The 25,767-nt window shown below is 42.6% G+C and overlaps 1 protein-coding gene across 1 annotated transcript in view; it reads left to right on the forward strand.

The window, feature by feature from the left end:
• The window catches only part of CSGALNACT1 (chondroitin sulfate N-acetylgalactosaminyltransferase 1), a 512,632-nt gene that overhangs the window by 68,292 nt on the left and 418,573 nt on the right, over positions 1-25,767 (forward strand). The window contains exon 2 of the mRNA XM_077476198.1: positions 20,767-20,826. The gene's annotated coding sequence lies outside the window, so the exon portion shown is untranslated. The remainder of the gene's footprint in view (positions 1-20,766; positions 20,827-25,767) is intronic.

Below are 25,767 nucleotides of genomic sequence, written 5' to 3' on the forward strand. Positions count from 1 at the left end.
ACAGCCTGTGACTGGAGAGTGAAAAAAAAGCAGAAAATGTATGTCATCTCTGCTCCTAACAGCATGCACCTTCTCAGCATATAAACACTGCAGCACAACTGCTTCTGGTGCTTCTTCTTCCCCAGCATGTGCTCTGCTGTATAGTTGAGAGGCTGGTACCAGGTCAAATTCGGGGACTTAAACTGCTTGCATTTAGAAAAGCACATGTAGGTATATTATCTCCCTGCCCGTAAAGTGATTGTAGCACCCTGATGTTTAGGTAGGTTTGCTCCTAAACTTACCTGCCAGTTATAGCTATCTTGGCCCATTGTTAGGGGTCAATTGATTTCACTCTAATGCCTTGTACACACGGTCGGACATTCCGACCACAAAATCAGTTGTTTTTTTTCCAGACGGATTTTGTCCTAAACTGGTGTTGCATACACACGGTCGGACAAAGTTGTTGGAAAATCTGATCGTTCTGAACCTGATGACGTTCATTAGTTACAACGGGACTATGTTGAGGCTAGTAGCCAATAGCTTTGGTCTCTTAATTTGATCTGAGCATGCATGGCACTTTGTCCGATTGGAAATTCTCTACAAACGATCGTAAAAAGTACAATCGGATTTTTTTGTCGGAAAATTTGAGACCCTGCTCTCAAATTTTTTACGACAGAATTTACGACGGAAAAAGTCCAATAGAGCCCACACACGATCAGATTTTCTGTCAATATAATCCGATTGGACCTTTTCCATATGAATTTCCGACCGTGTGTACAAGGCATAAGTCTCTAATTGCTGCACTTCTCTCTTTTGCTGCTAGGTGGCTGGGTATCTGGTGGCATTAGATATGAGAAGGACAATGCAAGGTCAGATTATGGGTATATGGGGTATCCCAGCCTATGGGCAGGGGTTTTCTTAAATCCCTTGTACTGCTGGGTGAACCTATATATTTGATGAGGTTAGGTGATCACTGTTCTGTGCCACCTGGACGGCTGTCTGGGTGGACGTGTGTTGTACTGCCCAGGCTTCTAGGCTGAAGTTTGGGCCTATCTCGGGCACATCTGGCTGCTAGGCTGTCTGAGGTCCTATTCAGAAGCAAGAGAGCAGCACGGTTGGGATTGCGGCTTGCAGTCCAACCAGAAGTGATGGCTCTGTTTGCCGGAGAACCTGTCATGGTTGGAGGTAGAGAGGATGCTGTCGCCACTAAGGGATTAACCACCTTATTACCAGGGACCACAGTGAGTAGCTGAAGCAAGTACCAGAGCAGAATTCTCACCAACCAGGGAGGGTGAAGAATCAGGGAAATTCAGCAGGTATCAAGCCAAGGACCCAGCCAGCAGAGGTGACGCTTGCAAAGCAGCCTTGTGTGTCAAACCAGGGACTAAGCAAGCCAGTGGGGTGAAGCTTGGAAGTATCTTGAGTGCCAAGCTAGGGACCCAGCAAAGAAGCGGGGGTGATGCTTATGGAAGATACTACAGTGAAGATTGTAGGAGCTCAGGGGATTCAGTGGCAGTGAATCATCAAGTTTAGTCAGAGAGACTGGGGGGAGCTCAGTGGGCTGAAGAACTACAAGAAGTGATTGTAGTGGAAGGAAAGTGAAGGAACTGTTACACTTTGTGTTAGAAACTGTTAAAGACTGTTGCCATAGGAGACAGAATTCCTACACGGATGTGGTGTCTTGCTGGATGCCTTTCCCTGCATGGCTGTCCTCCTGTTGAAGTCTTGGCGTTGGCAAATTAACATTGCAACTACCTAAGGGTGTCCTGGCCCTAACCCTCTCTCCCAAAGTTCTGTTAAGAGAAATAAAAAATCTCTTTGCATTGAAGAAGTTTCTGGCTCCCAATGAATGTACCTTGCATTACACCTACTATACCTTACAACCCACCACATACAGAAGGATGTTAGCTATCTCTGGCTGAAGACCTTGCTACATGATATTAAAAGCAGATGATTTAAAAAAAAAAAAACATGTCATACATACTTGCTTTGTGCAGTTGTTTTGCACAGAGCAACCCCATTCTTCCCTTTCTCTGGTCCATTGCCGGCGCTCCTAGCCCCTCTCTTATGATAAGTGCCCCCATAACAAGCAGCTTGCTATGGGGGCACCCAAGCAGGCTGGCTCCCGAGCCACTGCTCTGTGTGTCCATTTACACACGGAGCCTGGCTCTGCCCCCTCCACTCTTTCCTCATTGGCCAACTGGCTGTGGTTGACGGTAGCAAGAGCCAATGGCTCCCGCTGCTGTTTCAGCCAATGAGGAGAAAAAGACCTGGGAGAATCGCTGCTCTTGTGCACATTGCTGGATTGAGATGGGGCACATTCGGGGGCTGCTGCACACAAAAGGTAAAATGCATGAAGGTAAAAAGTTTTGAGCCTTTACAACCACTTTAAGATCTTTCTAACGAAAAGTTATAGGTCATTCACTTGGGTGTGTAACAATATGCTTTTTACAACAAAGGAGCAAAACAGACAAAGGAAAACGTGAAAAGAAGCCCAAAGCTCCACCTGTTGGCTGGACGGAAGACTAACTGATAGTTGCAATATTTAATATTTACCCAACACAAACCAAAAATAGTTTTTATCTCTAGATACTAAATATAGAAAAAAAGCCATATATATATATATATATATATATATATATATATATATATATATATATATATATATATATATATATATATATATATAAAACCAGTTCACATTCCCCTAAACTGCATCTAATTAAAAACAGGTCACCACTCTCAACTATGCTGGAGATGAGACAGAAGAAGTGTATTGTTTTATTCATTTCTAGCACCGTCTGTGACCCTGATATAGATGGGTATAATGTATAATTAATGTACTCTTGTAGTATAGATAAAGTATAGATGATGTACAGGGAACAGATGCCCAATTTATAGCTGTTTCTGATTTCTAGGAATGCACTGTGATTTTCCATGGATGAAACTTTTATCATTAATCCCTGAACCTTTTTTAATCAGTGACCATGTGTATTATTTCTATGTTTTCATTTGTGTGACTAAGGTAAAACGCGTGCACGCTAATGTACGTTGTGCATTGCATTGTTAAAACACATCTCACTGTTTACTTTTTTCTTCTTTTTTTAACTTTATTGTCACAAAATGACACTGTATTCTATGTCTATTCTAAGTCTATGCATTGCAGTCTGTTTCAACATGCTGCAGTGTGACAAGCAGTGCTGTGACATGCTGCATTTTTATGCAGCATGCTGTATCAGACCTCAGTGCAATAACCTATGCAGATCCATTCAGCTCAAAGGATTTGGTGTGAATGAGCCCTAAACAGGGGCAATAAGTCAAGTTCTGTTTTTTAGTTGATGTGTGTGTATTTAATGTATTGTATAAAAGGAAAAAAAAATCCATTCTGATTGCCAGAGGTAGAGTCAGTGCTTTGAGCCAAACAGTATTTGCTGCAGTGCAAGGGAAACACGCTGACAGCAGAGGAGAGCACAGTGACCAAAGGGTATGACATTATTACTGTAGCTATGCTCTTTTATTTTCTGCTCATTAAAGTAGAACTATAGATTAATCTGTGTCCCATTTCTGAGATTTCCATTCACTTCCTGCCCCATAGCCAAACAGGAACTTAAAGCATTCCAACCACATTTATGATTTTCTAAAAAAACTGAAGCCAGGGGTTGGATGCCAGAGCAGGTAATCAGATGAGCCTGGGTCAGGAAACCAGAAGTCAGTGTAATCAGGAGCAAAAATCAGGAACAGGAATCGGAAGGGAACCAGGCATAGCCAGGCATAGCCAGCAAGTCATACACAGGAGCACAAGAAGGAATGCACCTAGAGATCATAGACCATGCAAGGGAAAGTAGGAAATGGGCTAAGCTGCTTTAATAGCAAAAAGGGGCTGGCTGTAGGCTGGACTAACGAGACAAGTTATGCTAACCAGGTAAATCACTGAGGTATTGAGTAGCTGGTAATTAACTGACAGTTGAGCAGCTTTTGAGTACTGAAAGAAAAGAGCTACTCTTTAGGGCTCATGCACACAGGACTTTTTACAGCTGCTGTTAGGGGTGTCTGATTTTTTTATTTTTTTAAATTGCTTCTAAACGTCCCTCCATGTTAGCCTATGTGTCCATGCCCCTTTGGAGGCATAAGTGTTTAGGGGCAGTAGAAAAAAAATTACAGCTTGTGCTTTCAGGAGCAATAAAAACGAGCTGTAAATACGTCTGGCGCTGTAAAACATGGATTAACTTCAAAATCAATGATTCCCTATGAGAGCCCATTGATTTAAATTGAAGTCGCACCAGAAGTCGGATCATGATGATCTTGAAGAGAAACCCTGTGCCAAAATGAAAAAAAACAAAAACGGCGTGGGGATTCCCTCCAAGATCAATACCAGACCCTTCAGTCTGGTAAGGATTTTAAGGGGAACCCCCAAGCCAAAAAAAAAATGGCGTGGGGGTACCCGCAAAATCGATATCAGACCCTTATCTGAGCATGTAGCCCGGCTGATTGGGCGGTGACATCACAAGGGGCCGGGGCTTTTGGATTACATGACCGGGTGACTCCGCCCCATGGCTATATAAGTAGTGGCACACGGCGGACCCAGCATTACAGTGGGAGAGAGCTTTGAGACAACATCAGAAGAAGAACAGAGGGAGAAGACAGCAGAGAGAGGAGACCCAACAGAGGCAGAAAACAGCGTAGAGAGGAGACATCAGCAGAGGGAGAAGAACCGGGGGATGAAGACATCACTGGAGGGAGAAGAAATCGGAAGATCAAGAGACGCTGGAGCTGCTTTAATAAATTCATTTGTCAAAAACCTGTGTACTGTTTCTATTTTTGACACTTTTTTTTTACGATGTACCCCATACTCATTCACATTGGGTGGGGGGCTGGGATCTGGGGGGCCCCCTTGTCAAAGGGGGCTTCCAGATTCCGATAAGCACCCCGCTCGCAGATCCTCTGACAACCAATGGCCAGGGTTGTTGGGAGGAGGCCCTTGTCCCCATCAACATGGGGACAAGGTTCTTTGGGGTGGGGGGCGCAGGTCCCCATGCCCCAAAGTGCCCAGCCCCAATGTTGAGGGCGTGTGGCCTGGTATGGTTCAGGAGGGGGGGGGCGCTTGCTCGCCGGGCTGCATGCTAGGATAAGTGTCTGGTATGGATTTTGGGGGTACCTCCATGCCGTTTCTTTTGGTGTGGGGGTTCCCCTTAAAATCTTTGTGGGGTCCCCACCCTTTTTTTTAAATTAAAATTGGCGCAGGGTTTCTCTTCAAGATCCTCAGCGCACAAGTCGCACTGCAAGTCGGATCATTATGATCCGACTTCTGGTGCGACTTCTATTCAAATCAACGGGCTCTCATAGGGAACCATTGATTTTGAATACAGGCAGAGAAACGCCGCTAAAAGCTAGTGCTAATGTTCTAATCACTATCTACACTATTTAAAACAAAAAAAAAGAAAGTTTTGCCTTTAGTTTAGTGGGCATCGAATAACTGTTTGGGAGCGGTGCCTGGATTACAAAGGTGGCTGAACAGATTTTCATATCGTTTGACGTGTAAAAGCTTCCATATATGTATTTACCTGCTTGCAATCATTTAAGTTTGACTGCTTGCTGACCGCTTACTGTACTAGTATGGGGGCAAAGCAGCCTCCCTGCGCTGGATGTACCTAGAACTGTGCACCCATACCCACCGGCCTGGCTGTGCTGTGATTTGTCACAGCACAAGCTGATGTGCAGGTCTCAGTCAATGATTGGCTCAGTGATTCACGGAACAGAGCTCTGAGATTGTAAACAATACAGAGCTCTGTTCACTGACGGGATTTTGCTGTTTTTTTCCCCTACTAAGCAGGAAAAATACAGCCAAGATCCTTAGTAAAAGCAGCACATATCACACACATTACACAAAGTTAGGCACACAGTTAAGATTTTGATCACCCTAGATGTTAACCACTTCCTACCTGGTGTCATTCATACAGTGAGAGTGCTTTTTATTAGCACTAATCACTGTATTAATGTCACAGGTGATGCCAGTGGCAGTCAGTACCCCCCAGTGTCAGTTAGTGTCAGATACTGCACCATCGCAGTCCCGTTATAAGTCAGTTGTATATAAAAATTCAAATAAAACAAATTCCATGATATATACCATAGTTTGTAGACACTTTACCTGTCAAACAAACCAATCAATATATACTTATTGGGATTTTTTTCCTAAAGACATGTAGCAGAATACATTTTGGCCAAAATATATGAAGACATTTTTTTTCTTTTTTTTTTTCTTTTTTTTTATGGATATGTATTGTAGCAGAAACTAAAAAATACTGTTTTTTTTCCAAAATTTTTGGTCATTTATTTAATATTCTTTTATTTATATTGCAATATATGAAAAAAAAAAACTCAGTGGTGATCAACTACCAGTAAAATAAAGCTCTATTTGTGTGAAAAAAAATGTTACGATATTTGTTTGTGTACAGTGTTTCATGACCACACAATTGTCGGATAAAGTAGTGCAGTGCCGAATAACAAAATATGACCTGGTCATGAAGGGGGATAAAATCTTACGGTGGTTAAAAAATAAAAAATAAATGACCCCATTGTCATGGGGCACTCAGTGGTTCGGAGTGTAGTCTTCCATTTAATAATTCAGTCCCTTTTTGTGGAAGGACTTGGGCTAACCTTTTGAAGACATTCTATTGACATATGCTCTTCTACTGTAGTATATTGAAGAGTATCATGCTCTGTGCCTTGAGTATGCACAAACTCCAGTAGCTAAATGCTGCTGGATGTTCTAGTCAAATGTCAGCAGTTATTCCTCTGTCATCATTTATCATGTTATACAGATGCTGGCAGTGAATATTTAATGGAACCACATTACTGAGATATGTAAGAAAAATAACACATATGCAGATGGGGATGTAAACAAGCAAGTGTGGTGGCTGGAGATTAAATTATAATAAATGTCAATGCTTCAATTCAGAGACATTGTTAAAACGATAAATAGCTAGGCTGTATAAGGCACATAACAACTGATGTGCAAAAAAAAATTAGAACGCATATTACAAATGTACTGACCTTTATTTATAAATAGTAAATGCTGTCATTTTGGGCTTTGCTCTTTGTAACGGTGGAATTCAAGTAGTTCTGGCATCAAAAATATTTACTGAGAGGTTTTAATAACATAAAAGAACATAAGATATTTCAGATAGCAATGGCATTAATCATTTCCAGCTAGGAAGTATGGCTGCAGTCTATTTGAGTGGATTTGCTATGGGAGTAAAGGAGGCTAAGGGCCTATGTACACTACAGTCCGCACATTTAGGCCGGGCTCGCATATGCTGCGGTTGCGGATTACAGCAGGGGGTCCGGTGCGTCCCTGCTCACTGATTTCAGGTATGAATCAGGTCAGAATTTTTTTGCGAATTTTCACCTGAATCAGAACAAAAGACGCACAGGGACCTTTTTAAATGTGGACCTCGGCCGCCCTTTTGTGAACTGGCTCCATTAAAGAGGAAGTAAACCCTGATGGGTTTTACTTCCTCTTTATTTCCCTGCAAAGGTAAAACATAATGAGCTACTATACATCACATCACATCACGGTATGACCCCGTTTAGAAACAGCAGAATCTGCCCTTTCTAAAGTGCGCATGTGCCGTAGACATCAGCGCATGGCTTTATTGTAAATATCTCCTAAACCGTGGAGGTTTAGGAGATATTTCCAGCACCTACAGGTAAGCCTTAATATAGGCTTTTCTGTAGGTAAAAGTGGATGCACAGGATGTACAACCACTTTAAGAGACAGTGACACTCTCCTGTCATGCGAATTGGATGCGTAAAAAACGCATCCAGTTCGCATAGAGAATAAAGAGGGGGGGGAGGAATCCATAAATCTACATGTAACACCTCACCCCCATTGGGTTTGGCTGTTTAGTGGGCATGGAGGAGGAGGGAGGGCTGTCATTTACCACTGTGTATACACATACAATGTTGACTATATAGTCACACGAGCTGCTCAGATGTTATAGGGGAGGAAATGCTCAGCATAGAAATCTGAGCATGTGCAGAGCTGCCAACACTACTCTGCAAATTCCCTAGCTGAATTGGGGACATGAACAGAAGATATAGATAGAGATCAAACAGGTTTTTTTGTAGACTACAGAAAACGAATCGCATAGTGACTGAGTATGAACAGCATGTAATACAGTCAGTCCCTGGGTTACAAACAAGATAGGATCTGTAGGTTTGTTCTTAGGCTGAATTTGTATGTAAGTTGGAACAGGTAACAGTGTAACTCCATCCAAAACAATCATTTTTATGTTTTATGGATAGCATAGGGAGGGGTTATCACCCCTGTAATGTTTGTTTTGCTGTCTGGGCCCCTGTACAGAAGATTTCACCTCAATTTCTGATCTTATGACAATTGGATTTTGAACATTTTGGGTTGTTGTGGAAACAAGGATTGGTGATAAAGCTTCAGTGGAGACACCTTTTTCCATAATAACTCGTACAGGAGTGAACTTCCCTTCCTAGGGGTAGATTTCCTCTCACTTCCCATTATCTCCCTCTGTTTGTAAGTACGGATGGTATGTAACTAGGGGACCGCCTTTACAGCATTTATTGATAGTTTTTTATGATGTGCGTTTAGTGCCAATTTAAAAGAGATCGTTTGTGTTTGGAAAAATGTTTTTCAAGGGAACCAGTTAAGATAGTTTTATGGAAGCTGCGTTTGCTGAATACTTTTTGCAAGATGCACATGTTGCCCTTTTCATTTTTTATACGAGTCGCTGTCCAGGAACAACTTTACTAAATTGGGAGTTCAGCCTTTGACTTCATAACTGTTCCAGGTCAGTAGCTAAGTAGCAGAGCTGGAGGATGATAAATACAACCTGAGAACTTGTAATGCTTTTTGTTTAAGTTCTTATCTGCCACAGACTGTGTGTATGTGTGTGTATATATATATATATATCTGTGTATGTATATATATATCTGTGTATGTATGTATATATATATATATATATATATATATAAGGACTATCGTCAAATGTAGAGCTTAAAGGGCTTTGTTTGCTCATTTTTATTAAAGTTCAGCAAACAAACATAGGTTTCCCTCGCATGGGGTTTTCAGCATTCCTTTTTCCATCAACAAAATGACATTCAGCCTAGTTGTCTCTGACTTGCAGCGCTGCTGCTCTGGCCTTACACTCCAGGCCCTTGTCTGTCTCGTACAGACTGTTTCACTGACCACCTTGGTGCACACAGCTAGCAGCCTCTTGCTGCACTGGCTCCCCTGTGGAGCCCTCAAGACTTCTGGAACTCAGACTACCTATCTGCCGGGGTGGAGCCCAGAACCATGGTCAGGTTACTACTAAAAGCCCAGCACACACCTGACCAATCAGTATGCTGGCTGTTCTCAAATTTCATCCCACCCGGATCTCTCAGAAATCCCCGAGCTCCAGGTCCCAAAGTAGACTTTGCAAAACACTGAGACCCCTTTCACACCAGGGCGTTTTGCAGGCACTATAGCGTTAGAAATAGCACCTGCAATCCGCCCTAAAAAAGCTGCACCATTGTTTGTAGTGTGAAAGCCCGAGGGCTTTCACACTGGAGCGGTGAGCTGGTAGGACCTCAGGGAAAAGTCCTGCCAGCAGCTTCTTTGGAGCGGTGAAGGAGCGGTGTGTTTACCGCTCCTCCACCACTGCTCTCAATTGAAATCAATGGGGCAGCGCTGTGATACCGCCGGCAAAACGCCGCTATTGCGGCGTATTGCTGGCAGTTTTAGCCCTTTCTAGGCCGCTAACGCCGCGCTATCGGCCGAAATGCGCTGCAAACCATAAAAATAGCGGCGTTGTACCGCCAATGCCATGGGCGGTGTGGTGTGAAAGGGGTGTAAGGAAACTGAAAGGCCAGTTTCCTCTTCATGTTACAATCTCCTGGAAGCCCCTCAAACTGGTTGAGAAATGGATCACAACCTCCTTTTAGACCCTGGCAGGGCAACGCTCTGCCACAATGTGTATATATATATATACTATATTATCAAAACTACTGTATTATTACCTTTTTACTGTATTATTACTACTTTTTACTTACTGTATTATTATTATTTTTTTACTTTATTATTACCTTTTGTACCACCACCCCCTATGAATGTAAGCTCTACGGGCAGGACCCTCCTGTACCTTTTGTATTGTGCTGTAATTGTGTTGTCCCCCCTATACATTGTAAAGCGCTGCATAAACTGTTGGCGCTATATAAATCGTGTATAATAATAATAATAATAATAATATTAGGATGTCTGCCTTTACATGCACATGAACTTTAATGGCATCCCAGTCTTCGTCCATAGGGTTCACTATTGAGTTGGCCCACGCTTTGCAGCTCTAACAGCTTCAACTGTTAAAAATGGAAAAATGTGTTTTTGGTGGAGGAACTTGACTGGCCTGTACAGAGTCCTGACCTGGACTCTGGACAGCTTCAACTGTTGAACAGATAGATGAATGAACGTGATTGGGGTGGAAGAACATGAATGGCCAGCACAGAGTCTTAACCTTAACCCAATAGAACACCTTTGGGATGAATTAGAGCAGAGACTGCGAGCCAGCACTTCTCGTCCAACATCAGTACCTGACCTCACAAATGCGCTTCTGGAAGAATGGTCAAACATTCCCATAGACACACTCCTAAACCTTGTGGACTGCCGTCCCAGAAGAGTTGAAGCTGTTATAGCTCCAAAGGGTGGGCCAACTCAATATTGAACCCTATGGACTAAGACTGGGATGCCATTTAAGTTCATGTGCATGTAAAGGTGGTTGTTCCAACACTTTTGGTAATAAATATATATATATATATATCTATATATATATATATATATATATATATATATATATATATATATATATATATATATAAAATATAATATATATATATATATATATTATAACTGCGTATTTAATTTGATTATTTGTTATAGCTCTTTTATGTAAATAAACTTTTTTTTTTCATGTTTATTGGCCATTTAAAGTGTCTGTCCTCCTAAAACTGATACATTTCTTTCATGGATAGAAGTGGGCATCCTGTATCTGTCAAGGACTACTGCAGCTACATCCCTAGACAGGTTGATCTGTGTGAGCCTCCACCTCTCACTGCTGCTTCTTTCAGCAGGGGAAAGCTGACTGCTTCTTCTGCATTTTGCACCATATAAAATAAATAGCAAATCCCAGAGAGAGGATAAGAACACTTCTTATTAGCCGCTAAAATGCCAGGCTGATTCAGTGCATCAGCATATATCCTGAACTCAAACCTCATTTACCTCCTTTAATGTAATTGCCATGAATTTTTATTTTCCAAATGACATTTATTTTTTTTATACTTCTTTTTTTCTTCTAGCCTTAGTAACTTCTTTACATTTTTTTCTGGTTGTCATTGGCTATCTGCACACAGATGAATACTGAGAACTGTTGCTGGAATTACCCCAAGTTGATTACATTTGTCACTCATCTCTACTGCAGTCGAGGGCAGCCTGCAGAAATCGGAATAGGATGCGTGCAAAGAAGCCTGCATGTAGACAGACTTAAGGAACTACTGAACCCTACAGTTTATTTAAAAAATGTAAAAGGAAGCAAAAGTGAATTACATTTAAACTGTGTATAAATGTATATAACTTTTTTTTTTTTTTTTGTAGTTTTGGATAGTGACAGGGCGGATTAGGCACCCTAAAGCCCAATATAGAGAAATCTGAAAATGTTCCCTTGCAGTGCGGCTGTGCCCGCATTGCACAGGTTAACTGCTATTCTAGGTCCAGTTGACAGTAAGGCTCCTTTCACACTGGGGTGCTTTGCAGGTGCTACAGCGCTAAAAGAAGCACCTGTAAAGCGCCCTAAAACAGCCGCTGCTGTCTCTCCAGTGTAAAAGCCAGAGAGCTTTCACACTGGAGCGGTGCGCTTGCAGGACGGTCAAAAAAGTCCTGCAAGCTGCATCTTTGGAGAGCCATAGGAGCGGTGTATTTAAAGCACCCCTTCCCATAGAAAACAATGGGGCAGCGCTGCGAAACCGCCTAGAAAGCACTTCTGCATCGGCACTTTGCGAGTGGTTTTAACCCTTTTTCGGCTGCTAGCGGGGATTAAAACTGCCCCACTAGTGGCCACATAGCCACAAATGATGGTAAAGTGCCGCTAAATATAGCGCCTCTTTACTACCAGCGCCCACAATGCCCCAGTGTGAAAGTAGCTTAAAAGTACAGTGAAACCTTGGTTTGAGAGCATTTTGCAAGACTAGCAACATGTTTTAATATATTTTGACTTGATATACAAGTAATGTCTTGATTTACAAGTAGCATCACCTCATAACTGAGTATATTCGTTCCACAACCATTTATTCATAGGTAAAAAGATTATAGCAATGTGACCAGGTTGTGTAACCATAAAATGTCCATCCACAAATGGCAGCCTCCACAAGGGGATTAGAAGCAAAATCCAGCAGGAGCTACAGAGTATAAAAGAGAAGAGTGGCGCCTCTAAGTGTAGCAATATGGTTACATTTAATGAAGGTACAACATTTAGCAACATATTGCTACACTTAGAGGCTCCTCTCTTCTCTTTTATAATCTGGATTTTGCTTAATCCCCTTATGGAGGTTTCCATTTGTGGATGGACATTTTATGGTTACACAACCTGGTCACATTACTATAATCTTTTTATATGGACTATAAACTGAAGGACCTATGAATAAATGGTTGTGGAACAAATAATTTGAGCTTCCATTATTTCTTATGTGGAAATTCACTTTGATATACAAGTGCTTTGGATTACAAGCATGTTTCTGGCTCGCAAGCCAAGGTACTTGCTTATTCCTCGCTCCTCTGGCAGATGATGCTTTCTGTAGTGGACTGTCCTATGATGTCCTCACATTCAGTGCAGAGCTGCTTTAGGGTTGCACCGATACTGTTTTTTTTTCTGGAGAGTAGGGTACAGATACTTTTGGTCAAGTACTCGCTGATAGTGAGTACCAATACCTTTAGAAAGACAGAGAATTGTCATCTAAGAAGTGCAGCAATGGGCAAACAAATAGTTTATTAAAAGTGTTATCACAACATGTTAAAATTACGCGATGGGGGTTATTTACTAAAGGCAAATCCACTTTGCACTGAAAGTGCACTTGGAAGTAAAGTCGCTGTAGATCCAAGTGGGACATGTAAGGAAAATAAAAAACAGCATTTTAGCTTGCACATGATTGGATGATAAAATCAGCAGAGCTTCCCCTCATTTCAGATCTACCCCTTAGACTTACATCGACTGCACTTCCAAGTGCACTTGTAGTGCAAAGTGGATTTACCGTTTGTAAATAACCCCCAATGCATTTTGCACGTCAAAGCCAAAACCATGGCCGCTTGCGGTGCTCACAGGGCTGGAGGAGATGTAGGAAGTTCCGGGACACCTGTGGGTATAGGGCTGTTGTGATGTCATCTTGGAGGCCGACTATACATCTCCTCCAGCTCTGTGAGCACCTCAAACGGCCGTGGTTTTGGATTTGACAGATATATTATGTCCTTTTAACATGAGATGTGACAACATTTTTTAATAAACTGTTTGCCCATTGCTGCACTTCTTAGATGGTGCTTCTCTGTTTGGGACCACACAGGAGCAGTGCGGGAAACCCCATGCAATTCGGACAGGCATTGCACCTCATTCCTGTTCAAATAGCATGTAATTTTTTGCAGTTCGATTTGAGCCCATTCATTTTGTATGGGCTCAAATTGCACCGCAAAGGTGCCGGTTATGGGTACCGGGAGCATTTGTACTGTGCAGGTACCCGGTATCAGTGCAACCCTCCCCTTCTTCATTCTTGAGGATTTTGACATTGGACCACTGGATCATGGGGGAGAAGACACTGCAGGGATCAGTTTAACAGCGTGGAGGATGGGGTGAGAAAATCAATTTTTCCACACCTCCCTAGACCTAAATGAGCAGCTAAGGCTGGCCATACACAGTTCTAGCAGGAACTGGCTGAGATTCGAACTGTTAGGCCCGGCTCACACTAGTACGATTCAAGAACTGTGCGAATCCAGTGCAAGTTCCCACATCGCACCTGATTCGCACAGCGGTTAACATTGAAATCTGTGAACCACTGCAGGTGTCAATGTAAAGTTAATGGCTCCCCCAGATCAGTTCGCAGATCATGTGAACACCCATGAGATCCGATTCCAGTGCAGACCAAAAAAAGGGTCCTGCACCATTTTGGTGTGAATGCGATGCGATTTCAGCCATATATATAGTTTGTGTGGCTGAAATCACATCGCACAGACATCGCGCGTGATCTGCACAGCAATGCAGTGTGAATCACATGCGATGTCTGGCATTGCACTAGTGTGCACTGGCCCTTAATGGACAGAAAATCGCATCGCATTCGCACCAAAATGTACAAATCAACATGGGTACAACCAGCCTGCTGGATTCTCTTGCTTTTATGGTAGGGTATAGCAGCCGTTAGTGATAATCACTTTCTTCTCCCGGCGGAGACGGCTTGCTCTGCCCGGAACCTGTAATTGCAGGAAAGAAATTTGCTCCGTGTATGGCTGGCCTAATGCCCTGTACAAACGATCCGAATATCATATGACCGATCATACAACCGTTTTCGGGTAATAATCGCAAGTAGAAATTGAATAGCTAAATAAAGTCACGAAAATTCTCGTACGATAGAAAAGAAAATCGGAATTGATGTCATGTGTTGTAATGTATTTGTATTGTATTTTCGGACGACAACTATACCGACTAAACGAAAATGGAAAATTTCCGCGCATGTCTGATCGATTAATTTCAGATGATCGGTCGGGATTGGCTGTCCAAAGTAGTGTGCACACGATCCGAAAATCGCACGATCCTTCCTCAGACGACCGTTTTCGTACAATATTCGGCTCGTGTGCCATAAGTCGTGCAATGCAGGCACAGTCCCACTGTAAGGGAGAATTTTCACCTTTTTTTTTTGTAGTCTGTTTCCCTGCTTGGTAGATTCCTTCTCACCAATATCCTGTTGACCATTGACGCTAAGATCCAAAATTGTGGGGAATACAAAATTGTAGTATTGTCACCACAAGGGGGAGTAATAGTATATATTAATTTATTTATAAAAAAAATCAAGATGAGTGAATTTCCTTATCTGATTTGCCAATTAATGTAGTCCTATTAACCACTTTCAGACCGGACCAATTTGCTGGTCAAAGACCAGACCACTTTTTGCGATTCGGCACTGCGTCGCTTTAACTGACAATTGCGCGGTCGTGCGACGTGGCTCCCAAACAAAATTGACGTCCTTTTTTTCCCACAAATAGAGCTTTCTTTTGGTGGTATTTGATCACCCCTGCGGTTTTTATTTTTTGCGCTATAAACAAAAATAGAGTGACAATTTTGAAAAAAACGCATTATTTTTTACTTTTTGTTATAATAAATATCCCCCAAAAATATATAAAAAAACATTTTTTTCCCTCAATTTAGGCCGATACGTATTCTTCTACATATTTTTGGTAAAAAAAATCGCAATAAGCGATTATTGATTGGTTTGCGCAAAAGTTATAGCGTTTACAAAATAGGGATAGTTTTATAGCATTTTTATTAATAATTTTTTATTATTTTTTTTTTTACTAGTAATGGCGGCGATCTGTGATTTTTATTGTGACTGCGACATTGTCGGGGACCCATCGGACATTTTTGACACATTTTTGGGACCATTGTCATTTATACAGTAATCACTGCTATATAAATGCAGTGATTCCTGTGTAAATGACACTGGCAGTGAAAGGGTTAACCAGTGGGTGGCAGTGTAGGGGTTAAGTGTTCCTAGGGGTGTGTTACTAACTGTGGGGGGGTTGGGCTTTCATTTAGTGTACACTGATCTCTGCTCCAATCACATGGAGCAGAGATCAGCGTCACTAGTTGCTAGGCAGAATGGAAAAATGTTGTTTATACAGCATTTCCTCCATTCGGCCGCTCCGTGAGACGATCGCGGGGATGCCCACGGCGATCGAGTCCGCGGGTCCCGCGACCGGACTCACGGGGGTCCCGACCAGCGCGGGAGCGCGCCGCCGGCGGCGCGCTCCCGATGGCAGGGCGGCATCGAATATTGGACGTACATGTACGCCAATATGCCTGCCCGTGCGATTCTGTCGACGTACATCGTCGTGCGCTGGTCGGGAAGTGGTTAAAGATAAGGGCTGCAAATTTAGAGTCAACTTCAGAACTCAACTTTAGAGTCAATATACAATATTGATTCATTCTATTAATGCCCATTAATTTGGGTGAACCGACCTATTAAGTATTTTTTACCTTAAATTTTTGTCAAATTTTTATGATTTCGAAACACTTTTTTATATGATATGTATCCCAATGAAAGGGGTTCTTTTTTTATTAGGTAGTATATTGGATGCATATCTGTCCATATTTGCTTTGAGACAAACTGATTCTTATCATTACAGGCCTCTGTACACGCTTCAAGTTATACTGGGCATAGATGAGTCATTTTTTTATTTAACCAGCAGATTAAACAAAAGAAAATGACTTTATTCCCCCATTCATATACTCTATGTGGATAGGGGAATCGCCTTCGTTGAACTATTGTTTTCTGACAGCGGGGAGACTTCCCTGCCTTCAGAATATACTGATCAGCACTGCTGGTTATAGCCGGCGGAGCTGATCAAGAGACATTTTTCCACAATCGATAATACAACTTGTGTACAACCAGCCTGTCCCTACATCGTCTCAAATGTGTCTATTCCCTGCCAAACCGGCCAACTTTCTATCCATGTATGGCCAGCTTGGCACAGACTAATAGATCAGCTCTCCGCCTGAATGTTGGTAAGCCTCTCTTCTAACATTTTGTATTAAAACCTACTCTTGTCTGCCGATACTCCACTCTTTTTCTATTGCCAACATATTTCTGTAAATGTCCCTTTATGGTCCACTTATAATTTTTCCATTTCTTGTTCCGCCACCAAAACTGGTTTTAGTTTTTCTTGCTCTTTTTAAAAAAATGTGACTGTTATTTAAACATGAGCACAATGTGATTTAGATACCGGAATGGATGACTGAAAGCCAGGACTACTAAAAGATAGAATTTTTTTTGGAACTTCAGAGCTCCACCCAAAAGTGGAAGCTTTGCTTGTTTGCACCCTCCCCCCCCCCCCCCCCACTGCCACATTTGGCACTTTTTGGGGGAAGCGGGGACCTGGTTTTGACATTTCCAGGTAAGATCACCACAGTGATCTCCATGTATTTCCAGCCCCCCCCCCCCCCCGCTGCCTTCTGGGACACACATCGGTCGGAATCATTCAGAAAGCACAGAGATACTCGTGCATGCGCAGTAGGATACCGCCTGTGAAGGCTTCACTGCCGGTTTCCCTTAGTGAAAATGCTGGCGCCTGCATCCGAAGCCGATTGAAGAATCAGCTCAGGGTGCTGACATACCTGGATTCCAGGATAGGTAAGTGTCCTTATATTAAAAGTAATTTTGATTTTTTTTGCCCAGACTGGAGCTCCTCTTTAACATACCCTTTAAAGAGGAACTGCAGCCTGCTAACATAACTTGTAATAAAAACATCTTTGCCATTCTGAAGCTTCCCTCCAACCACTTTGCATATTTTTTTTATATATACTGTGATTCTGTACTTGCCAAATATGCTACAGAAATCTCCTGCTACCAAGTCTGGCTGCAGCCATTTTAACTGTGGGCAGCTGAAGCTCTGCTGCCTGTTCACTTCCTGGATTTACACAGACACACACACACTTCCAGCTCTGCAGCTCTCATTGGTCTTCTTTTGACTCATCCCCCCTCCCTTCCTGGCAAACTCTCACAAGCGTTAGAGAGAGAGAGAGAGAGAGAGAGAGCTGTGCATGATGTCAGAAGCCTGGGCTTTTTACCAGACAAGAAACAGGAAGTGGCAACCCATCATTGCCCATCAATGCAACCTCATCGGCGTACATCAATGAAGGATAAAAATTACCTGTTTGTAAAATTTTATAACAAAATTCGGTCTTTTAAAAATTTTTTTTACCAAAAAATAAAAACCGCAGAGGTGATAAAATACCACTAGAAGAAAGTTCTATTTGTGGGAAAAAAATGATAAAAATTTCATTTGGGTACAGTGTTGTATGACCGCGCAATTGTCATTCAAAATGCATCAGCGCTGAAAGCTGAAAATTGGTCTGGGCAGGAGGGGGGTTTAAGTGCCCAGTAAGCAAGTGGGTAGTATGCATTTCACAAATGAGCCAAAAAATAGCCATAATAACTCACATTCAGTAATATAGGCAAACTTCTCCTAAATAGGATAGAAATGATTAAAATCCAATTGGATTTTACATGTTTACACAGGTATATTTGCGTATAGTTTATGTTTATTGCGTATGTTTATACAGGCCTATCTTATGCTGTATTCCGATACTCCTGCAAATACATCCATATGCATGAGCCCTTATGAATTCTGCCTTCCGAGGGAGCATGAAGATAGACAGGAGCACTAAGGAGACATTTCAGGAAAGAGTTATATTTTCCTCAAATCTATATATTAAATATTTTATGTCAATGTAGCCTGGCCTAAAATGTAAGTAAACAAAAATATTGATTGCAAGTACCTTGTCTTCCCTGTGTATGTGGATCCCTTTAGATCCATGGCCCAAGGATACACAAGAAGACCTCAAATTTTCCCCTAGTCAAATTCCCTGCCCCCATCTGTTAGGTGCCTGAGCCTTAAAGGAGATCCATAGTCACAGCAAAAACTTTCATTTTATAACCTCAGCATTGTAATAGCAATACAAACAATTGTCATGTGTGACAATCCAATATAAGGTAACATGAAAAATTTCCTTTCATGTTGTGAGTGCTGCCTATCTGCCTATCCTCGATTCCCAGCATGCTTTGCAGCTTCCCCTCTGCTGTTCATGTTCAATTTCTAAGGACTACATATCCCATGGTACCTTGCTGTCTGCAAGCAGTAATTCCTGTACTGTCACCACCTCTTGAAACTCCTCCTATCAGCATCTCTGTAGTTCAAAAGGCAGGCTCTGTGAAATGTGTGACACAGCAGTGCCTTTTCATACAGTAAAGCATAGTGAATACGTGCCACTGAATTCGGGGAAGTAAATTGGTGGGATTCTTGAAAAATATGTTTCTAAACTTCAAGATCATTTGGATTAATAGGAGTAGGCTAGAAATAATTGACATTCAACGTGGAAGTTAATATATGAGCTTACATTTTGACAGTAGATTCGCTTTGATGAGCAGTAGAGGTTTTGACAGTTGAATGCCAACTTAACCGCTTGCCTAACAGCCACCGTCATTATACTGCGGCAGGCCGGCGTGATCCCGCGGGCCATTGTAGCTATACGTTGGCTCCTTTAAGCGGGATAGCAGGCTGCGCGGGGGTGGCAATGCTCATGGCCGCCATCCACGACCGATCGCAGGCACTAGAGGCAGAACAGGGACGTATGAGTGTAAACATACAAATTCCTGTTCTGTTCTGTGAGGAGTGACAGATGGTGCGTTCCTAATAGCTAGGAACCACAATCTGTCATTTCCTATAGGTCAGTCCCCTCCACAGTTTGAAACACATGCAGGGAACATAGTTAACCCCTTGATCACCCCCTAGTGTTAACCTCTTCCCTGTCAGTGACATTTTTACAGTAATCAGTGCATTTTTATAGCACTGATCGCTGTATAAATTCCAGTGGTCCCAAAAATGTGTCAAAAGTGTCCGATGTGTCCGCCCCAATGTCACAGTCCCAATAAAAATCTCAGATTGCTGCCATTACTAGTAAAAAAATAATGTTAATAAAAATGCTATAAATCTATCCCTATTTGGTAGACGCTATAACTTATTGCTTATTGCGATTTTTTTTTTTTTTTTAACCAAAAATATGTAGAAGAATACATATCGGCCTCAACTTAGAAAAAAAAAGCTTTTTTAAAAAAATCAATAAAATGGGGATATTTATTATAGCAAAACATACAAAATAATGTGTTTTTTTTCCAAAATGTAAGCATTTTTTGTTTATAGCACAAAAAATAAAAACCGCAGAGGTGATCAAATACCACCAAAAGAAAGCTCTATTTGTGGGAAAAAAACGACGTCAATTTTGTTTTGGGTGCAGCGTCACACGACCGCGCAATTGTCGGTTAAAACGTCGCAGTGCCGAATCACAAAAAATGGCCCGGTCATTCAGCAGCCAAATCTTCTGGGGCTGAAGTGGTTAAAGAGTAGAAGTCCTTTGTACAGCTTGGGCTTAGGATAAAGGGGTTTTATATGAAAAACTATGATCCATTTAAAAACGAAAAAGATATTTGCATGTGCCACAAGAAAGTAAGATTAAATATTAGCGCTGAGATTGTGAATAGTTTTTTCTGCTTTTATTATTTATGATTGGAACTATGATGTAATTAAAGTATTGTAGCTCCTATTTCTGCTTTGATGTGTTAACCAGATAAATCCGTCTATAATTCAAATTTAAATTGGAGATTATTGTATATGTATAGTGTGCGTGCACAGTTATGTAAACACATCATCTGTGAACACCAATGCATACATACTGCATGCACTCTTGTCTCTGCGGGTAATTCCTCATTTTATTTATTTGGATATGTGTGATTGAAAGCAAATATTTACGGACTGCATTTATTCCACTGATTTTATTATGCATGGCTGCACCACCAGTAGAAGTTAATAAATTGTATTAACAATTCAGTGATAAAATTAGAAGCTGTTTTTTATTGGATTTTAATGTGAAGTTACATTACACCGCCATCTGACATCTATCTTTTTTCTTTTTTTTATTCCAGAACATAGACATCTGATATCTTTTGATTGTAAGGCTTTCAAAATCTGGAAAATTTAAAGAGGTACTGCCAAACTTTTATACTCTCAAACTTTGTTTGCTTCCTTGCTTTTTCTTATCTCAAATGTGAGTTTTACATTTATTATGGTGCTTTTTAATGCATTTTACTTGTAGTTCCAATAATCTCTGTGGAACGTACATTTACAGGAGGATGCACCAAACATACAGCAGCAGGAAATCTTTTAAACTATTCACATTGAAATGCAGAAATATGAAGTGTGCCTAATCCTGTACTGGTAAACTGTAAAATTGAAAGTATTATAAAAAGTTTTCTCCTTCACTGATGGGCACTGATGAGGCTGCCCTGACGGACACTGATGAGGTGGCACTGATGATGAACACTGATGGGCACTCGTAGGCGGCACTGATGGGCACTCGTAGGTGGCACTGATGGGCACTCATAGGCGGCACTGATGGGCACTGATAGGTTGGAACTGATGGGCATTGATGGGCACCGATAGGTGGCACTGAGCACACTGATCCGGTGCACTGATGGACAACATGGCTCTTCCTGTTTACATTGTGAGCGGCAGTGATTGGACACAGCTGATCACATGATAAAGAGTCTCCGTCAGAGTCTCTTTACCAAGATCGGTGTTGCGGTGTGTCAGACTGACACACAGCACCACCGATTGCCGTGATGCTCACCCCCAAGGGCGTGCGCCAGCTTGTTATCCTGATCATGTCATATTACGTCTGGTCAGGATAGCAGAACCACTTTCCTGACATCATATAATTATATGGTGGGTGGGAAGTGGTTAAAGTCTTCATTTGCACTGGATTCTCAGGTTCCAGCGGGATTAAGGTAGGAGCAGGCTCCTTATGCTGTCCATCATGGTTTTGATACTTTGGATCATTTTACATCAGTACAGCAGCATTATTTTTGTTGATGAAAATATTTTTGTTCACTAAATTAACACTATTTTAGTAAACTAAAATAAGATTAAAACACTTCCGTTTTAATCCCAATCCCATCTGATCCGACCCGCTGGACGGATGGTGAACGTATCGCCATCTGTTTGCTTTCAGCAGATCTTGTCGGATGGGATGGCAGGCGGGTGTCAGTGGACACATCCGCTGACATCCGCCTGCCATAGAAGTCAATGGGTGGTCTGCTCGGATCTACCTGAAAAATGGATCAGATCGGGCCGATTGTGTGAAAGGGGCTAAAGTCGCATTTGTGTTTGTCAAAATGCAATTTTTTTGTTTGTTTATGATACTTGGTTTTATAGACGTTATATATTACAACAGCTACATCTGTGTCTGTAGTGCATGCCTTAATACCATAATACCAACATTATTCGATTTTTACTCCAGGAGTATATAAGAAGTTTGGCAATTCTAGAGGGATGTGTAAAGTGGTTGTAAAGGCAAAAGGTTTTTTTAATATCTTAATGCATTCTATGCATTAAGATAAAAAAACCTTCTGTGTGCAGACCCCGAGCCGCACAGCTGCTTGACTGCTCTCTCAAGCTACTTGCTGTGGGGGCACAGAAAAGGAGAGAGGGGCCAGGATCACATAAGAGGGACCCGGGAAGAGGAGGACCTGGGCTGCTCTGTGCAAATCCACCGCAAAAGATCAGGTAAGTATAACGTGTTTGTTATTTTTATAGGGGAAAGAAAAAAGACTTGACAATCACTTTAAATAATGCTTTATATTTTAACTAAACCCATTCGATTTTAGTCTACTAAAATGTACTGGAGATTTGAGTCAACTAAAATACGACTAAAACTAAAACAATTCAGATGACTAAAATACGGCTAAAACTAAAACAATTCAGATGACTAAAATACGACTAAAACTAAAACAATTCAGATGACTGAAATACGACTAAAACTAAAATGGCATTTTAGTCAAAAGACTATGACTAAAATTAACACTGCAGCACTTTAAAGTGAGTAAGACTGTATTCACAATTTATTAAATAGCTTTTCAATAGGACTGACCCTTGCTGGAAAAATTCTGCTCTATTTCCCTTCAGTGCTATTTCCATACACAAAAATCAGGCATTTGGTCATGCGATCCCTATTAAAACAAACGGGTAGAATTCAGGTTGGCTAATCCTCCTATTGAACAGAGATCATATAACAAAGGGCTCAGGCTTCTGGTTATGTGAGCAGCAATGGAGCAGCATTTTCTTTATGAAAGATAAGTAGCTTCAGCTCAGACACACATTGAAGTGGTAGTTTTCCAAGTCATACCTGTGTTGCACAGAAAAAAAGGGAAGCATCTCTGAGAATGATTGTGTTCACTCTCGGTTCCAAGAGGCATAGGCATAGTCCCAGGATATTTTATCAGTTTATCAGTGGGCAAGAGCAGGAGGAGCTGAAGTCTTCCATTGTGATGTGAACAGTGGGAAAGCCCTTTAAAACCTAATGACAATTGTACCCTAATCCAACACTGTACCCAAATGGCATTTTTACCGTTTTTTTTCACAAAAAAAATGATTTTTTTCTACTCACTGTAAAATCCCTTTCTCTGAGTTCATTGACGGACACAGCACTTCCATTCCTGACCTTAGGGTTATATCACCACCTTCAGGAGTAGGACTAGACAGAAAAAAAGAACAGGGGTGGTCCTTCCTGGTAGTAACCCCCCATTCTGCTACAGGCAGCTCAGTTCATTACAAAGCAGTACAAACACAAACAGGAGGGGTGGGTGCTGTGTCCGCCTATGAACTCAGAAAAAGGGATTTTACGGTGAGTAGAAAAAAATCCCATTTTCTTTTTCGTTCATTGACAGACACAGCCCTTCCATTCTTGACCTTAGGGACATCCAAAAGAAGTGCAACAACCAGGGGTGGGAACACAGAAAAAAGGAAAAATAGCCTCCACCCAAACAGAACTTTGCGGCTGAAACACGCAACCGAAGATGCCCAAACATCCACCCTGTAAAAACTTGGTGAAAGTGTGCACGGACGACCAGGTAGGTGCCTTACACACAGAAACAGAAGCTTGATGTCGGCCCAGGAAGCACTAATCGCCCTGGTAGAATGTGCCTTGACGGGAAAGAGGGGTAACGACCCCCTAATGGCATAAGCCTGGACAATGATCTGATCCAACGGGAAATAGTGGCCGAAGAGGCTGACAGGTCCTTCCTCAGGCCGTCTACATTGACAAACAGCGAATTAGACTTCTGAAAAGGAGCCGTAACTGACAGATGCACACGGAGTGCCCGAACCACATCCAAAGAGTGCAAGGCAACCTCCATGGGGTGAGACCACCAAGGACACAAGGAAAGAAGGACAGTGTCCTCGTTTAGATGAAAGGCGGATACCACCTTAGGAGCGAAACGAGGGATGCGGACACAGCACCACTTTAGCCTTGTGGAGAACCAAATAGGGAGACTTACACGACAAGGCCGCCAGCTCAGAAACTCGCCGAGCGAATGTAATAGCCCCTAGAAAGACAACCTTCTGAGAGAGCCCGAGTAAGGGGATTTCCCTAATGTTCTCGAACGGTGGCTTCTGAAGTACCAAGAACACCAGGTTAAGATCCCATGGAGACGGCGGCGATCATATTGGGGGAACCCCTTGAACAAAGGTACACACCAACAAGTGAGCAGCCAACGGCTGCTGAATAAAGATAGTCAGTCAGAGCCGATATTTGCCCCTTGATAGTGTTCAAAGCCAGCTTCTGATCAACCCAATGCTGCAGGAACACAAGGATCTTAGATACTGAATAGGAGCACGGATACCACCCCACAGCCTCGCACAAAGAGATGTAAGCCTTCCAGGTGCGATAATAAATCCTCCATGAAGTGGACTTACGTGCCTTCAACAGAGTGGGAATCAAAGAACCCGGAAACCCCCAGACTCTCAGCACCTGGCTTTCAATAGCCAGGCTGTCAAAGCCAGAGATGGTAAAGCAGGGTGGAATATCGGTCCCTGAGACAGGAGCTCCTCATGCACCGGCAGTCACCAGGGGGTGTCCGCCACCATCTGTACCATGCCGGCCAATCTGGAGCAATTAGAATAGCCGGTATCCCCTTGGCCTCTACCCTGTGCAGCAGATGAGGGAAGAGCTTGAGAGGAGGAAAGGCATAAATGAGCTGATAATGCCCCCAAGGCGCCACCAGCACATCCGACACATCCGCCAAGGGATCCCCTGTTCTGGCCATGAATCTCTGCACCTTCCGATTGAAACAGGAGGCCAGAAGATCCATGTCTGGCGTGTCCCACCACAGGCAAATGAGACAAAACACCTCCAGATACAGCGACCACTCCCCCTGATCCAGCAACTGATGGCTGAGGTAGTTCGCTTGCCAGTTTTTATACGCTCGGAATGTAGACAGCGGAGAGAGCTGGCACGTGAAGTTCTGCCCACCACAGAATAAGAGAGACCTCCAGCACCACTGCTGAGCTCCTCGCCCTCTCCTGGTGGTTGACGTAAGCCACCACGTGGCATTGTCCTAATGGATCCTGACCGGACCACCACGCAGCAGCTGCGTCCAAATGGAGAGGCATAACCTGATCGCAAGCAACTCCAGAACATTGATCGATAGACCAGACTCTTCCGACATCCTGCAGCCCTGGGTCGATAGAAGGCCCAGAACCCTCCAGCCGGTCAGGCTAGCATCCGTCGTGATCACCGTCCAATGGAGCGGGAGAAATTACTTTCCGGTCCATAGGTGTTGGGCTGGGAGCAACGCGGTTTTCTGGAGGTTCAACACCCAGCCGAACTCTTGTAAGGTTTGCATGGCAATCGCCACATTGTCCCTCAGTTCTGAAGCTGACGCCGCTCGCAAGATGAGATCGTCCATGACCGCAATCCCCCGCTGTCTCAGCAACGCCAGAGCTGGTGCCAGCACCTTGGTGAAGACTCGGGAGTCAAGGCCAGGCCAAAGGGAAGTGCCACAAACTGATACTGTGCATCCCCGACCGCAAATTGCAGAAAACGCTGGTGACTGACACAGATGGGGACATGCAAGTACACATCCTTAATG

Source organism: Lithobates pipiens, unplaced genomic scaffold (genome assembly GCF_037356315.1).
Source record: "Lithobates pipiens isolate NorthernLeopardFrog02 unplaced genomic scaffold, aLitPip1_a1.2 Scaffold_13, whole genome shotgun sequence".
NCBI classification, from domain to species: domain Eukaryota; kingdom Metazoa; phylum Chordata; class Amphibia; order Anura; family Ranidae; genus Lithobates; species Lithobates pipiens.